Below are 17,490 nucleotides of genomic sequence, written 5' to 3'. Positions count from 1 at the left end.
CTGTGACGCTCGTGTCGTGCCTTTTATGTCCTCATTACTCGTTATATCAGCCCACCTTCCCACCTGCTGCTAGGAGTTGGAGGCGGGCGCTGGAGGAGTGGGTAGTGGAGGAGGGAGGAGCAGCTGGTGTTGGTGGTTGACGGAGGAGTTGGTGGAGGTAGAGGGAGGAGGAATGGGTGGAGGTGGAGAGTGGAGGAGTTGGGTTGTTGGTGAGGTGGTGGAGGAGTAGATAGATATTAAGGAAATGGTCGTAGGTGGTGGGTGTTGTTACAGACGCGTTGGGGGGGGGGGTTGGTGGTGGTGGTGATGGTGGTGGTGGTTGGTGGTGGTGGTGATGGTGGTGGTTGGTGATGGTGATGTTGGCGGTGGTGGTGGTGATCTTTATCTAATCGTTAATAATCCTACTTAGCTAATTGTTCTGTTATTACTTTCTCTCATTACTTAGAAGAAATAAGTAAATGAACTCATGTACGAGAATTATATATCACACAACGAGTATTCTGCCATACAGATTGTTAACCTGTTATGCCACAGCTCACCTTATCTAAATTATAGTCATAGCTCAAGGCTGATATAAATGACTTATTTTTTTGCATTAAAAAAATATATTTAAATATACAGCCACCTGTTTTAACATTCAATGGTTATTATATCAGTATTTCTATTCGCTCATAAAAACACAAGATAAATTACATATCATAATTTTAAACCCATTTCGTTAAAAATCATCGGAGAGCAGTTACTCTTCTCTCCCGCTTTGTCATAACCTCAGTGGCAACAGCAGCGAAAATAAGAACATTTACAGAATTAATTAGACGTCAGAAATATAACACTATCTCTCAACAAAATAAACAAATATACCCGCTAGGTTTACTCACTTCATGTTATGTATTTATCAACTTTACTTTAACCTCACCCCGAGCTAGGTGGAAATACAACAAACCTGAGTGAATTAATGTTTCAATATTTTATGTAACAAGAAATATCTATAGACATATGTTGAGACTGTAAAATTACTTAAACCAACACGTATGAAGCAGTGTCATACAACATAATCAGACACATTCATTTCCCACACCAACCGTTAAATCGGGTATCATTTTCCTTGTTTATACATCAATGTACGTATGCAAGATTCAATAATTCATTATTCTACGAAACATTAACTGATCCAGGTCAGTCATAATGCCAGCGAAGGCAAAATGGCCGACTCCAGAATGTGTACTTGAACTACAGTATGTGTATGCACAAGCAGATATTACCCCTAATAGCTAACTTCACTGAAAGTCAATATCACTGACAGTTAGCAACATTGATAAACGATAGAAGATAACTTAGGTGTCAGCACGTCTGTAATATTCCTGTACAAGGCTTCTGCTCTCTGCTGTAAACAAGATGATTACTGATATTGCAAGGTGTTTAATGTTCCTGATCGGCGTTAAGTAACACCCTGACACAGTTCCCTGGAAAATAGATTGTCTAACATACCTCACTCATAAGGTTCGATCACCGTTGGTGTGTCTTCTTTATAAAGGAAACATTTAGAACATTACTAGATTGTATATTTATATAGATTCAAAGTCTTGGAACAAGGTAACGAACACGTAAGAAATATATTTTATCAAATTAAGAGAATATCAAATAACAAGCATCTGAAAAACCACACTAACACCGCCTCGTACCTTGTTCATTCTGCTTCGTTATCACCACCAGAAAGAAACAGTGGAAATGAAATAACTGATGAAAATAATATCTCGTGTCAGTCAGTGTGTCAATTTCTCTGAGTCTCTGAAGATTTACTGATATACACAGCTTAACTGACACCCACTGCCGGAGAAAATGCCAGATTTGTTGTTCACGGTTCAGTTCACTTGCAAGAAACTTCATTTTACTCTTCAATTAATAAGCATATTGTGAAAATGATCGAAGCCATATTCTTATATTTTGCATTTGCCTTAAGAATACGAGTCAGTGTTATCAAGAAATTTACTCGCAGACGTAGTAGTAAGAGATTTATCCCATATACAGGTATATTTTGTCTTTCAGTATGATAATGCAATTCACTAGGAAATTGACCTTACATGTTGACTTATTCCGTGTGTGTGTGTGTGTGTGTGTGTGTGTGTGTGTGTGTAAAAGAGGGAAGTGAGGGGAAAGAAGGAAATAAGATAGGAAGGAAAGAGAGGAGGGAGGAAGCAAGGAGAATGAATGGAGACGAGAGAGGGAAAGGATGAAGGAGTAAGAAAGGAGGGAGGAAACGTGGGTGTGGTAAGAGAGACAGTTATTTTAAGACAAAATTTCCACATGTTTGTTTTCCCCTGTACCCTGAAGGTCCCTCATCAGTCGCTGTTTACTTTATCTTCTGTTCTTGTTCTCTGCTGCTGGTGCTCTTTAATGAACTTCTTGGCTTCTAGCTAAGCCATGTAATGTTTCCTTCTGTATCATTTGCTGCTGCTCTCGTGTCTGAGCTAAATAATATCCTCAAGCCTCATCTTCTGCTTCCTTGTTCTCTCTTCCTATTAGTGTTTCAAAAATACCTACTGTTCCTTCGGTTCATCAGCTTCTCCACATTTTCTGTTGTTCTATTTTACAATCTTTTCTGCCCTTAATGTTCTTCTTTATCTTCTGTGTTACTAGTCTGTTGTCTGTAGATACCCGGCATTCCCTTTATGAATGGTTAATTTAGTTAGACTGTATATGAGAAAATTGTAATCTAGGTATGTAAGTTTTCCTGTCAGTAACGTGCGGCGTTTAGGTAAAATTCCTCGTTATTTACCGTTCTGGTGGAGTTCGCTTTTACGTGAAAAAATGAATGGCTCAGTTTGTTACAGGATAGCTTTGATGACAGCAGGTTAGTTGTGGAAAGCAAAAATAAAAATTACTGACGTTTGTTTTATAACTGTGCTACATATACCCTGTATGTACATTTATTTTGACCCACCATATCAGCTTCAGCATCGGGGATGACAACGTACAATAATTCAATAAATTTGGAATGATTACTTAAATATATAAAATATAAGAAAACTAATTCAAACAGATGTCGATAAAACATGACAATAATAATAATTCAGGGGATAAAGCAAGCGAAGAAAACTTGAAATTTATGCAAGTGATATACATACGGTTTATAATAAGATCCGCTAATATACACTCGTGTATTATCGGGAGAGTGATATAGTTTGAGTGTGGTGACATAGCCCCGATATTGAATTCTACTCTCACATATCCTGTCAAACTCTACTGGGTGGGTGGGTGGGAGTACACACGTTGTAAGATAATACTGCCATTCTCAGTGTAGCCCCTTGACTGTGTTGACCAATGGCTATGGGTTGTGATGTTACACTTTATTAGACAGTAAACAAACAAAATCACAAAAATGGTTTAAGAGAAAAATTACAAAAGAGTTTATTGTCGTTTCGCGCATGTAATTCGGGTATAAACAGTATATACCTTCCCTCGGTAAATGTCAGAGCCTATTACGTGCAGTAGTCTGTGTAAGGCGTGAGGCTTTACTTTATATCCCAAAGTCGCCTCCAGCCAAGCATTTCGGTCTCTCTCCCTCATAAACAGGAAAAATATGAGCCTTTTAGTAGCAGTAGGGAGGTAGCGTTATGTAATTGTTGTACTTTAACTGCACCATTAAGTATGTGCTACATTATACCCTTCCACTGTCACCACGGTACCAACATGGAGTAACACAGGGGAAAAGAATACTCACTGAGGAAATTTTTATTTATTATTATTTTTTTTTATTATCACCACCAAACAAGTTGAAAAGACAATGGAACAACATTATGAGGAGAACCTGCGATTTTAGAGCTTTATGTTAATAGCAATTGTATAAATACTCTACACAATATTTCCTATACAAATTTGAAGAAAAAAGTATGCATATACAGTACATTCTATTCATATATTTACCCTGATATTTCCCAACAAATGCATACACTTTATTGTAAATGCAACTTACCGAGTTGTTTCCCGAAATAGCTGGATAAAATGTATAAATCATTCTCTGGTTCACAAAAAAATTTACATAAATTATATAGAGCTTCACTTTGATGTTCTGTATAGGGGAGAAATATCAAACACATACCTTATGAACCATATCATAATACGGATTTTTTTAACTCACAATTTAAAACTACTATTTGTCCAAAAGTAACAGCTCAAATAGACCTCAAACCCGGAACAAATTGAAAACTAGCTGAAAAATTCCAGAAATGACTTATAAAATTCTGATGAAAAACATATAAGAATTCCCCGCCATATATATTTAGTCTTTCAGTATGATAATGTAATTCATTAGGAAATTTGCAACTCGACATGATAGAAACACGATCAAAGTGTCTAAACATAAGTTTTCAGACACGGACAATCATATTAAGCCATTGATTACATAAATTAAGAAAACAACAAGATGGTTGCCATTTTATCCTTTTGTATATTTGCAAACAGACATGCTATTTGATAAATCTTCGAGGGCAAACGTGGGATTTTTGTTTCCAATTATGTTGGTATGCAAGAATCCCATAACGATAATGACTGGAATAGGTTATTCCTATTTAAGATAATGGATGTGCTTTGTATAATCTGCAATGAGAAGCTGAGTTCGACTGATGTTGCAACAATTGAAGACAAAGGCTACAGGACACTTGTGTTGCCAAGCATCAAGCAAGATGAATGGACTTCAACAGATGGTGGAGAGAATATCACCAGTGAGACTTCATGCTGTTTGTCGCAAGAACTATACACGTGAAAGCACGACAATAGCTCCAGAATGGAAGTCATCTGCTAGTGTGATACAAGAGAAGAGGCACCACTGGTGTATAGAAGCATAGCTTGAGTAACTCCTGGCACAGTGGCTTGATTACCCATAAAACGTACAGTCAAAACACCATCTGCTTAAATATTTGGCACTTTTGGAAACATTCCTATAAAGACATAACAAACCTGCTCTCCCCGGTCTGCAGGGTGTACAGTAGTAATAGGGCCCCTCAAAACTGATGACCAAAAACCACAGAACCTGAGGTCAGCAGCTGTCCTAGACCCCTTGCGGTCTGTTGGCTGTATTCTGGAACTGACTCCATGTCCTTCATGAAGTGGTTTCATGAAAGTGGATATGAGAAGTGACCAGCATGAAAGAACCGAAATAAAAGTCCTTCCTTTCATCGGTCTGAACCCCACCAATCCAAGCACTATTTACACAGGGTTAAGCTTTGCACAAACACAGTGTGAAAAACATGGCTGAGAATATGCCCAGTTACATTTGATCAGTCATTATACCCAAAGACGACGTCATTGTACATCTTGGTGGGTTCCATCATCTTATGTTTTACCTCTGTAGCATCGACCTGATTATGACGGGAAATGGCCTAACAGAGCTGTGGGAAATGGTGTATGCAAAAGGATCAGTTGTACACATGTTAACTGGCCATGCTTTCTCGCGTGCACATTCTTACCTCAGCAGCTCTCGTTAGTGTCTTACTGGAGACATTTGGCTCCATGAACAACATCAACTGTGATCATTTGAGGAACCTTTACAAAGCTCTTCTTAACCAGGATCAAGACGCCAATGACGCAGCCGAGGAAGAGTGCATCAAACAGTTAAAGCATAATATTTCACAGCTCCATGAGAAGCTGAGAGTAAGAGTAGAACTGGAAAGCTGTGGGTACAGTATACCTCTTATGAGTCTTCATTCCAGCTGAAAGGACAGGGGACTGGAGGCTCCACCTCTACTGTGTGAGGGAAATGATTCTACATTTCTGCAGGGCATCTTTCTTATGCAAAGTCTGCCAGGTTGTATCTCCAAAAGATGGAAGCTTTAAAGCAGACTTTGCCCGTAGACGATTTCACACTATTACAGAAAAGGGCTAATTTACCTACCATTCGTTGTAATGCTGCATTCTGGGGCAGAAACTTCTCCAACCAGATCATCGAACAGTTTTTGCTGCGAAAAGCGAAAACATCTGGAGGAATAACACACGGTGGTGATGTCACACACAGTACGCTGACAAAGTAGACCAATCATGCACTACCTCACTGTGTTCCTATCTGTGACTCAAAGGAGCAGTTTACAGAGGTGCACCCAGCTACCTCGGAGCAGCATAAAGACCTGCGCTCAAGCACCGTTTTGTGGATATGAACCAGATCGCCTGGTGTGTCTGTCAACTGGTATTGTTGCAGATGCATCAGTGAACTGTGAGGATGTAGAGATTGGTCAATCAACGGAATCACAAATGACGCTAAGATTCATGGATCAGAATCAGGTTGGGTTGGGTTGGGTTGGTGAAATGGGCTAGGTTAGTGTGTTAGGCTGGCGTTCTTGGAAAACGAGGACTGGTGACATACGAAGGGGTGAGCGGATGGCGCCAAAAATCACAGAGCAGGATCAGGTTGTGGGGTTGGGTTGGTGTGTTGGGCTGGGTTGGTGTGGTGTGTTGAGTTGGGTTGGGTCCGATATTCTTGGCATCATCCGATCACCCTTTCGGATGTCACCAGTTCTCGTTTATCAGGATCACCAACCCAATATACCACACATACCTAACCCAACCTTGTGGTGGCCAGACCTGACTAGTGCCACATGTCTTTTGGATGTCAGAGGTCCAGAGATGGTGGTTGTAAAGGCCTGGGACTTAGGGATATGAATCCCTTGCCAGCCTAATCAGGATCTTATAAAAGGAAAGTCAAGACCAATGGTTTTGTGAGGGATAACAAACAACCGTTCGAGATTGACATCTCTTTACTATGAAAATAACACAAAGCTCTGAAACCACTCACACAGACATCAAATAACAATTAAAGGGGTCAAACAATTATGAGAATCAAACAGTTAAGGGAGTCAAACAATTAAGGGAGTCAAACAATTAATGGAGCCAAACAATTAAGGGAGTCAAACAATTAATGGAAGTCAAACAATTAAGAGAATCAAACAATTACGGGAGTCAAACAATTAATGGAATCAAACAATTAAGGGAGTCAAACAATTACGGGAGTCAAGCAATTAAGAGAATCAAACAATTACGGGAGTCAAACAATGAACAGATATTTCCTACGGCGGCGGCCCTGTGGAAGGTTCTGGAAAGCAGTGATCCACTCTCAAGGGGAAGGTCAAGTCAGCTTCCTCACTTGGCGCCGGCAGGCGATGTCTTGCTACACTGGAGAGACGCCGTGACACAGACGGTGTGGAGGAAGTGGCGATGACGTGGCAGCCGCGGTAGTAGCTGGGGTAGGTGTCCGGAGATTAACAGTCGATTTGTGAAGGTCTGGGGAAACAGCCCACGAGTCCAGGACCTCAGATGAGAACACAACCAGAATTTGAACGAACAGCTGGGTGCAAGTACAGCTGTGATGACGGCTGGATAGTTCTCACCTCCGTCTACCCCCCTAGTAGGGGTCGCGAACAAGCAAACGAGCGGCGGACAACCATCCTGCTCGTTACAGCCCTGACATTGGTGTACTAGGGGGTGAATGTCTGTGTTCTGGAAACACTAAACACTCATGATGAAAATGAAGAGTGCAAAGTTATGTGGGTGAAAAAACTTGGGCCGTTTTGCACGGCAAACCAGCATCAACACCACACCAATGTTGTTGGATAATGACAATGACGACAAAGATAATAATGATCAACAATATATTACATAACGTAATCATTTATTTGTATACACTTTAGGTTTACACGTGACTTAGAGATTTTTTAGGATTGCTAGTATCTGAAAACCTATGTTTAGACACTTTGTTCATATTTCTGTCATGTCTAGTTGCAAATATATGATACACTATACAATAGTGGACTTAGTGGTCATCCTGGATGCCATCTTGAATTCCTGAATTAGCATAATGAATGTGTTGGGGGAATTTTTTTTATCACACCTTTATGAGTCTTTCCTGAAAATTTCAGCTTGTTATCAGTTTTTTCCAGGTTTGAACCAATTCTCTCTCTCTCTCTCTCTCTCTCTCCTTACTCCAACACAACGGAAATGATGCAGACTTAGAGCTTTATGTCGTCTGTCGCCTCATGTGAAAGGAACCCTTCACAAGCGTTTATTTCCTGAAGATAAGACACATGCAGTATTAGAGAGAAAAATTATTTATTTAATTAGCACCAAAACCAACTCCATGTTATCCTGCAGAAAATTATCTATTGTTAAAATAATTTTGAATTATCTATAAAATGTTGTTAGTAAAATTAACCTGTTCATCATTATGGTATATTTTGGTCTTCAGATCGTAAGTATATTTTCATCTTCATCATGTTACTGTTGTTCACCATCTTGCTATTATACGTTACCGTTGTTAACAGGACATATTAACAATATTCACTATCATGTTCCTGTTATTCACTGTCATGGTACCGTTGTTCACCAACAATAATTAACCCTGATATAAACATCTCTGTTAGTCGTTTGCATAAAGGTAACGTCCACCACCAGCACATTACTTCCTTTTCATCTTTAATTTAAAACATGTTTGCAATTTTATTTTAAAGTTTGTCTTTGGAACTGTGACAGAATATATTTCAGGCTCGTCCAGGGTAGTAAAATTTGTGCCGTCCTGCAAAGTTGTGTACGTTAAGTAAATTTATTTGTGTGTGTGTTTTAAAAGTTTTTGTCAAATTATATGTGTTTAGGCTTCTGTTTTTATTTAACTTTCTCTTTTATTTCAACATCTCTCTCTAGAGCGTGTGAGGAAAATGAGAAAAGCCAGTGACTTGTCTGTATATATATATATATATATATATATATATATATATATATATATATATATATATATATATATATATATATATATATATATATATATATATATATATATATATATATATATATATATATTTATTTTACATTTGAATTGTGATAGTGTTTTAGTATTTAAAATTTTTCATTAGCAGTACAAGGTCTAAGTAAAGTTATTATTTTTTCTGATATAAATTCAAACATATTTTTGCAAAACAATCAACAAAGAACATCTTGTTGAACGATGAATAAAGGCCCTGAGAGAGAGAGAGAGAGAGAGAGAGAGAGAGGTCTGTGAAACATGGTATGATTAAATAATAACCGGGGTCATAAGGTTATAGAATATAGATCATCGTTAGGTCCATGTTAACAGTTAACTGATCTTGACCTCACCCAAGTGTTACCTGGGTTGAAGGTGAATGATGATATTATTTTACTTTTTCCTTAACCTTTCACTGCTTTTACTGTTATGTTACAGTGTGGTACCTGTAGGAGTCAGGGGTTAAGATACTTTATTTCACTTGATACCATCCATTGACTCTAACTGCTGTAAAATACCCTTAAACCAACCACACACATACACACACACACACACACGGCAACGGGATGCAGTAGAGAAAATCTTCCCGGAATCTCTGGGCAGTAATAAAGTGTCTGAAGTGCTGCAGAAACCACGACTTCAGAATTTATTATCCAAGAGAAATTTGTCGCAGGAATATCAATTTCCCCTTTCAGTTATTCACGGTGGCTCAGGAAACGGAAGGAGGAAAAATGTATCTTGAACATTAAACAAAATGATAAAGGTCAGGGGAACTATCCAAACTCTCCCTCTGCAAATTAACACACTGATGAGGTACTGTATACTCTTTTCTTGTTCTTATGGCTGTGGTTTGTGTAATACGCGAAGTATGAAATGTTCTAAGTTTAATGGCAGAAGGGGTTGGGGTACTGCGGTCTTAAGCTTAATAGGGTTACGTATGAAAATTCTAATTTATATATTTGTTTCGTGTTATTTAAGTAGATAATCATGACACAAACTATATATTTTTTTACATCGTCACTAACCTCAGATAATATTCGTTATGTTATTACAGTAATCGACGTCTTAAACTAAACAGTAAATTTACCATATATGAACTTATTTTAAAGATGCTATAACAGTAAAGGCTAAAAGTTATCCATATTTACCTGTAATAAAACATGTCCGATTTGTTTTCAGGTGTAATTTAATTTAACGATTACCCCTATTCTAGTTCACAAGAACGAACTTGCTTTACATGGCTCACAATTATAATTGGGATATTGCTGAGTCTCATTCAATATTTGTATAGAGAAAGTGAAGTATATGTCAGAGTGTGAATGGAAGAAGAAAACTGGTTTCTATAGTGCAAATAGTTCTGCGTCAAGGGCTAATATATATATATATATATATATATAAACCAGGCCACAATACCCTGTTAGCTAATGAGTTTATAAGTGTAAGTACTAGGAAAAGGTTAAAAAGGGATCTGAAGAAACGTGATAAAATTAATAGACTCTTAAAGTAAGCTACGAGGGTAATAACACATGAAACCTTTCGACTGGAAAAAAACGGATCGATCATTCGTTTGCATATTTTATCAGTTAGCTCTGCAACATATCGAGGTCCATGTTAGTTTTCCGGTGTGGAGATATAAAAGGTGACCCCCATGACCTCAACGGAAGAGCACCTAAGCATAGTGGTCATGAAGAGGAGGGCTTTTGTGAGGATGGCTTTTTGTTAAGCGGCATCGCGGGCTGTGAGAAAGAAACCGCGAGTTGTGGCCCCTGGGAAATTCCGACCTTGATACAGCGCCTCGTTCAGTTCCATAATGTCCCACAAAATCGTTCGGTAATATAAAGATGACATTAATGTAATAAAACTTTAGCTAATCCCAATAAATACAATTTTGATTTAGCAACGACAACAACAACTACAGCTACAACAACAACAACAACGACAACGGCAGCAGCAGCAACAACAACAACAACAACAACATCAACAGCAACAACAGCAACAACAAAATCAACTCCAATAATAATAATAATAATAATAATAATAATAATAATAGTAATAATAATAATAATGATACATTATTTTATTGGTCTTCACCCTCCTCTTACAGCCATACCTTCTCCAGACATTTTTATTACCTATCCTAATACAGTATAAAATTATCTACCCTAGCTGAATTACTAAATTAATTCGCTTATCTATTATAATAATAATAATAATAGAATAATAATAATAATAATAATAAACGGTTTATTAATAGAGTTGCAGCCGGTGGCTGAAAATATACAAACTTACATGTGATTTAGACATAATGATATGTGTTCAATGCATTTACAGGGCTGTACAGTACATAAACCAGTAGTTGTTTATTATTTTAACAATAGATGGGATGGGGCTATTCTTATCTCTGTCAGTGCGGACTCTAATGGGCTGAGTTTTGTTGTAGTGGCGGACTGTGCGAGGTGGGCGGGGGGCTGCCGGTGGCAGGAGGTGGCGATGATGCGGATGGTGCAGTAGTCCACTGCCAAACCTTGCTAGTGCTTGGTGGTGGGGTTCAATAAGGAATGGCATGTCCAGGGTGGAGAGAGCGTTGTTGTAGCCGGAGTAGTCTGCGCCGAGCATGATTCTGCAGACCCTTTTCTGTACCTTCTCTAGTTAGCGTTGTTGGGTAGAGTTGAGAGAAGACGACCAGGCTGGTGAAGCATATGTTAATTCCGGGAGAATAAAGGCGTTGTAGATAGTCCTCAGCTCTGGCGTGGGTGATGCCTCATAGTTAATGTGTGCAAGCAGTAGTAGTAGATAAATAATACTATTACTACACCACTTTATTTTTTTTTATTTTATTTTTTTTTTTACGTGGCCTCCAGCCTCCCCCAATAGCCACACCTTCGCCACCATTTATTTACCTTAATATTAAATATCCTAATACATAAGAAGCTATCCTATCTGTGTTAAATTAGTTGAGCCGCAGATCTATGCGGCATTCAGTGACTGTAGCCTCATAGTCAATATCTGCAGCAGTTGTCGGAGTAGGGGCAGAAGCTCTCGTTCCCCTGAGGCAGAGCAAAGCCGACCGAAGGAGAGAGAAGGACAGTCGACATCTCATCCAGGCTGTAACATAACTTCTGGGCTGCTGCTTCTGTTCGGAGATCAGCTCCGCGAGTCTGGCGTAGAAACATCTTGCACTTGGGCCCATCCCACCAGAGGTTGTGAACACTAGAGGAGTGAAGCTGCCTTGATCAACATTTTGAATTCTCTCCCCATATGCCCTTCTCTTGTCGTTCTCGTTCCTCCTATGCGCAGCATCGAGAGCTAGGTTACGGTGACAAACGGCCATGGGATCAAAAATCCTGATGTCGAAGAAAGCTCGCTGTCCCCGCGTCCAGAATCCTCGAGCACTGACGTCCACACGGGCTTCGTTAGATGTGTTTGAAGTCCTGTGTTGGAAGATCTCGCCATCCAGTGGAAGGAGGGTCGGTTCTACCATGACGTCCCGGCAGATTTCCTTCAACATATTTGCTGTGAGATCCCTTACCTCGTCATGCCTCATGCATATGAAGCCCCCCTTCTTGCAGACCATGGCGTGATCGCCATCATAGGAAGAGCCACACACGCATTGGGAGGGCAAACCATCTACTGGCCAACCGTACCTTAGAGCAATGGCATCTGTAAATTCTTGTTTGTTAAGGCTGAAACCATTTGCCCTTATCGGTAACGTAGTTAACCAGTTCGAGGCGCCCACCTCCTGCGCTATAGCTACTTTTTTTGTCAAATTTTCTGGAACCTGCAGCAATAGTTGCTGCAACATGTCATTTTGGCAGTGCTGCCGATCTGTTGTAATGGACCTACGGATCTTATTAACTTCGCTGGTGTCCACTTCCCCTGTTGCATTCTGGGCTATTATGTGGTCAGTGAGGGCTGCCGTGAGCTTAAGTGAATTTTGATGTTCAGAGTCAGCAATCTCCTCTGGATTAGTTAGTCCCATCCCTCCCAGTCTTGGTGGAAGTGCAAGAAGTGTTCTTTCTGCTAGGGTTAAGTCGGGGTGTTTCAATAGTTTGGGAATGAACTTGACACTGATTGCTTCTTCCAAAGGGTGGAGGAGGGGTCCGATCTCAGGGATGGTACGCATCAGGTAGTTCCAACGATGCTTGACTCCATGTGTGAATGCTGCAAAGGCCGCATGTGGCTCTGTGTTAGCAATCTCCGATAGAGCTTGCATTTCGCTAACCCACTCATTCACCTTTCCCGCTACGTACTGGGTCTTGAAGTCCGTAGTGCCAATTACTGAGCCTAGATGTCTTTGGCCGTCCTTAGTTATTTTGACCTCACTTTCGCCGAAAACCTCCACAGCCCGATCATAATGATCTGGCTTCACGATGAGGAAGGATTTGCTGGCGTTTGGGTGGTACCCTATTTGTGGACCTCGCGATGTTACCAGGTCCCACCACTTTTTGATGTCCTCCACTTTTCCTGCTCCTGTGAGGTCATCAGCATATGCCACTTGTTTGACCCCAGTTGTTTCATACTTTATTTCTTGTTGGAGCACTGATAGGCCTATTGCATACATTGCCATTGCAACGGGGTCCCCCTGTGTTGTTCCCTCGGTCGACTGTAGGATGGTATCACCTCGTAGAGCCTTGTTGTTTACTATGTAGAGGTCTGAAGGATTCCTATACGAATTTTCAACATACATCGCAAAGCTAGGACACTTGATCTTGATGTTGTGCAGTGCAGCCTTGCGGTTAAGTATGTTGAATGCGTTTGAAGCATCCACCAGGAGAACGGCCTCACAATCACGCTGCTCAAATATCAATCTCATGGCGTGAATGGCCGCCTCCCCACCAGCCTGGTGGCCAGCACACACTTGTAGGTTCCCTGCTGCTGCCCTGACATCGTCCTTTACCACCTCCATTATGCACTTTCCGATGATCCGCCTCAGCACTTCCCCCACCCCTATAGGTCTACATCCTGGTTTCTTTTCCAGAGGAATAAGGCGGCAGGCCGTCAGAGCCTGGAGGTGATGGCAGCAAGAGGATGCAAGCTTTCTTGCAAGGGTGGCAATGGCAGTGCAGAGATCGCTTGCTACAGGGCCAAACTTGTTTGTGCTGAGGATGACTCTCCAACCGTTTGCATCCAGACCTGAAGGGCCGGCTCCTCCTCGAGTCTTCAGTGCCTTTTTCCACACCATCTCTCCTGTTATTTTCTCGAACAGGACAGCATTTGGTGGGATATAGTCACCCTGGAACCGGATGCCTTCATCTTCGCTTGCAGGGGGATGTTTACTACACCACTACTACCATTACCACACTACTACTACTACTTATTTTTTTTAGTGGCCTCCAGCCTCCCCCAATAGCCACACCTTCGCCACCATTTCACTACCTTCATATAAAATATCCTAATACATAAGTAGCTATCCTAGCTGTGTTGAATTAGTTGAGCCGCAGATCTATGCGGCATTCAGTGACTGTATCCTTATAGTCAATATCTGCAGCTGTTGTCGGCTTTAGGGCCGAAGCTCTCGTTCCCCTGAGGCAGAGCAAAGCCGACCGAAGGAGAGAGAAGGACAGTCGACATTTCATCCAGGCTGTAACATAACTTATGGGCTGCTGCTTCTGTTCGGATAGCACCTCCGCGAGTCTGGCGTAGAAGCATCTTGCCCTTGGTCCCATCTCACCAGAGGTTGTGAACACTAGAGTGAAGATGCCTTGATCAACGTTCTGAATTCTCTCCCCCTATGCCCTTATCTTGTTATTCTCGTTTCTCCTGTGTGCAGCATCGAGAGCTAGGTTGCGGTGACATGCGACCATGGGATAAAATATCCTGATGTCGAAGAAGGCTCTCTGTCCCCGCGTCCAGAATCCTAGAGCGCTGACGTCAACACGGGCTTCGTTGGATGTGTTTGAAGTCCTATGTTAGAAATTCTCACCGTCAATGGAAAAGGGGTCGGTTCTACCCTGATATCACGGCAGATTTCCTTCAACATATTTGCTGTGAAATCCCTTACTTCGTCATGCTTCATGCATATGAAGCCTCCTTTCTTGCACACCATGGCGTGATCAACGTCATAGGAAGAGCCACACATGCATTAGGAGGACAAACGTTCTACTGGCCTACCGTACCTTAGAGCATTGGCATCTGTAAATTCTTGTTTATTGAGAATGAAACCATTTGCTACTTGTATTACGACTGCTACTTTTTTTTAACGTGGCTTCCAGCCTCCCACAATAGCCACAACCTTCGCCGCCGTTTTATTACCTTGAAATTAAATATCCTAATACAAAAGTAGTTACCCTAACTGTGTTGAGTTAGTTGAACCACAGATCTATGCGGCATTCAGTGACTGTTGTCTCATAGTCAATATCTGCGACCGTTGTCGGCTTTGGGTCCGACGATTTCGTTCCCCTGAGGCAAAGCAATGCAGACCTAAGTAGAGAGAAGGACAGTCGACATCTCAACCAGGCTGTAGCGTAACTTCGGGGCTGCTGCTTCTGTTCAGATAACACTTCCGTGAGTCTGACATAGAAACATCTTACAGTGGTCCAATCCCACCTGAGGTTGTCAACACCAGAGGAGTGAAGCTGCTCTTATCATCGTTCAGAATTCTCTGCTCATATGCCCTGGTCTTTTCATTCTCGTTCCTCCTTTGTGCAGCATCGAGAGATAGGTTACGGTGACATGCGGCCATGGGATCGAAAATCCTTATGACAAAAAAGGCTTGCTGTCCCCGTGTCTTGAATCCTCGAGCACTGATGTCCACACGGGCTTCGTTGGATGTGTTTGAAGTCCTGTGATGGAAATTCTCACCGTCCAGTGGAAGGAGGGTCTGTTCTACCCTGACATCATGGCAGATTTCCTTCGACATTTTTGCTGTGAGATCCTTTACTTCGTTGTGCTTCATGCATACGAAGCCCCCCTTCTTGCACACCATGGTGTGGTCGATGTCATAGGATGAGCTACATACTCATTGGGAGGGCAAATCTACTGGCCTACTGTGTCTAAGAACACTGGCATCTGTGAATTCTTGTTTATTAAGTCTGAAACTTTTTGCCCTTACTGGTAACGTTGCTAGGCAGTTCGAGGCGCCCACTTCCTGCGCAATAGCTACTTTTTCAAGTTCTCTGTTACTACTGCTACTATTAATAATAACATTGATAATAACTTATTATTATTATTATTATTATTATTATTATTATTATTATTATTATTATTATTATTATTATTATTATTATTATTATTATTATTATTATTATTATTATTATTATTATTATTATTATTATTATTATTATTATCATCATCATCATCATCATCATCATCATCATCATCATCTACCCTGCATGCCACCTACAATCCTCTTGTTGAATATCACGTCGATAATCAGAGACGAAAGGGTGTAAAGTTGAACTACTTTAGCCCCACACCAGGTACTGGTAATTAATTGTTCATGGAAATTTCATGAAGTAAATATATCTGCTAAATCTTTTATTTTATTGAATCACATGAATTACTGTATTTCAGTCAGCTCTTGGCGGCCGATTGAAGCACGGACAAAAGCTCACCGGATAAACATTCACCAGACAAATAATCACTGGTCTGGCTGGGTTGGGTTAGGATAGGTTAAGTAAGGTTAGTGTGGGGTTAGGTTAAGGTAGGTTTGGTTAGTTAGATTAAGTTAGATTAGGTTTAGTTAGGTTAAGTTATGTTCGAGTTACATTAGGTAAGGTTAGGTTAGGTTAGTTTTTAGTCGATGAGTTTTTGTTCTACCCCTCTACCCATGTGCCAGGCGAATTTTTTTTAAATAATGTAGAGTTTTACACCGGGGACAGGTCAAATATCGCGGACACGGTAGCGAGAACTATATAATATCCAGAGAAAGAGTTCAGAAATATCGTAATGACAATAAAACTAAAATTATAGAAACTGGTAGCCATAGAAAACTTTAACGTTAACAATAATTAAAGTAATAACGCCTCTAACAGAGATAATAACGATACCATTTAAAAATAATGATGATAATTTCAGTGATACTAACAACAATAAGTACAAAATAATAATAATAATCATAATAATAATAACAATAATAATAATAATGATAATAATGGTAATAATAATAATAATAATAATAATAATAATAATAATAATAATAATAATAATAATAATAATGATGATGATGATGATGATGATGATGATGATGATGATGATGATGATGATGATGATGATGATGATGATGATGATGATGATGATGATGATGATGATGATGATGATGATGATGATATTGATGATGATGATGGTGATAATGATGATGGTGATAATGATGATGGTGATGTTGATATTGATGATGATGATGGTGATAATGATCATGGTGATAATGATGAAGATGATATTGATGATGATGATATTGATGATGATGATGATGATGGTGATAATGATGATGATGAAGATGATGATGATGATGATATTGATGATGATGGTGATGATGATGATGGTGTTCATGACGATGATAATGATGATGATGGTGATAATGATGATGATGATGATGGTAGTGATGATGATATTGATGATGATGATGATGATGATGATGATGATGATGATGATATGATATGATGATATTGATGATGATGATGATATTGATGATATTATTATTATTATTGATGATATATAGTGATGATATTGATGATAGTAATGATATTATTGATGATATTATTATGATGATGATG

The sequence above is a fragment of the Homarus americanus genome, unplaced genomic scaffold (assembly GCF_018991925.1).
Source record: "Homarus americanus isolate GMGI-L3 unplaced genomic scaffold, GMGI_Hamer_2.0 scaffold7626, whole genome shotgun sequence".
Taxonomy (NCBI): domain Eukaryota; kingdom Metazoa; phylum Arthropoda; class Malacostraca; order Decapoda; family Nephropidae; genus Homarus; species Homarus americanus.
This window is presented reverse-complemented; position numbering follows the sequence as displayed.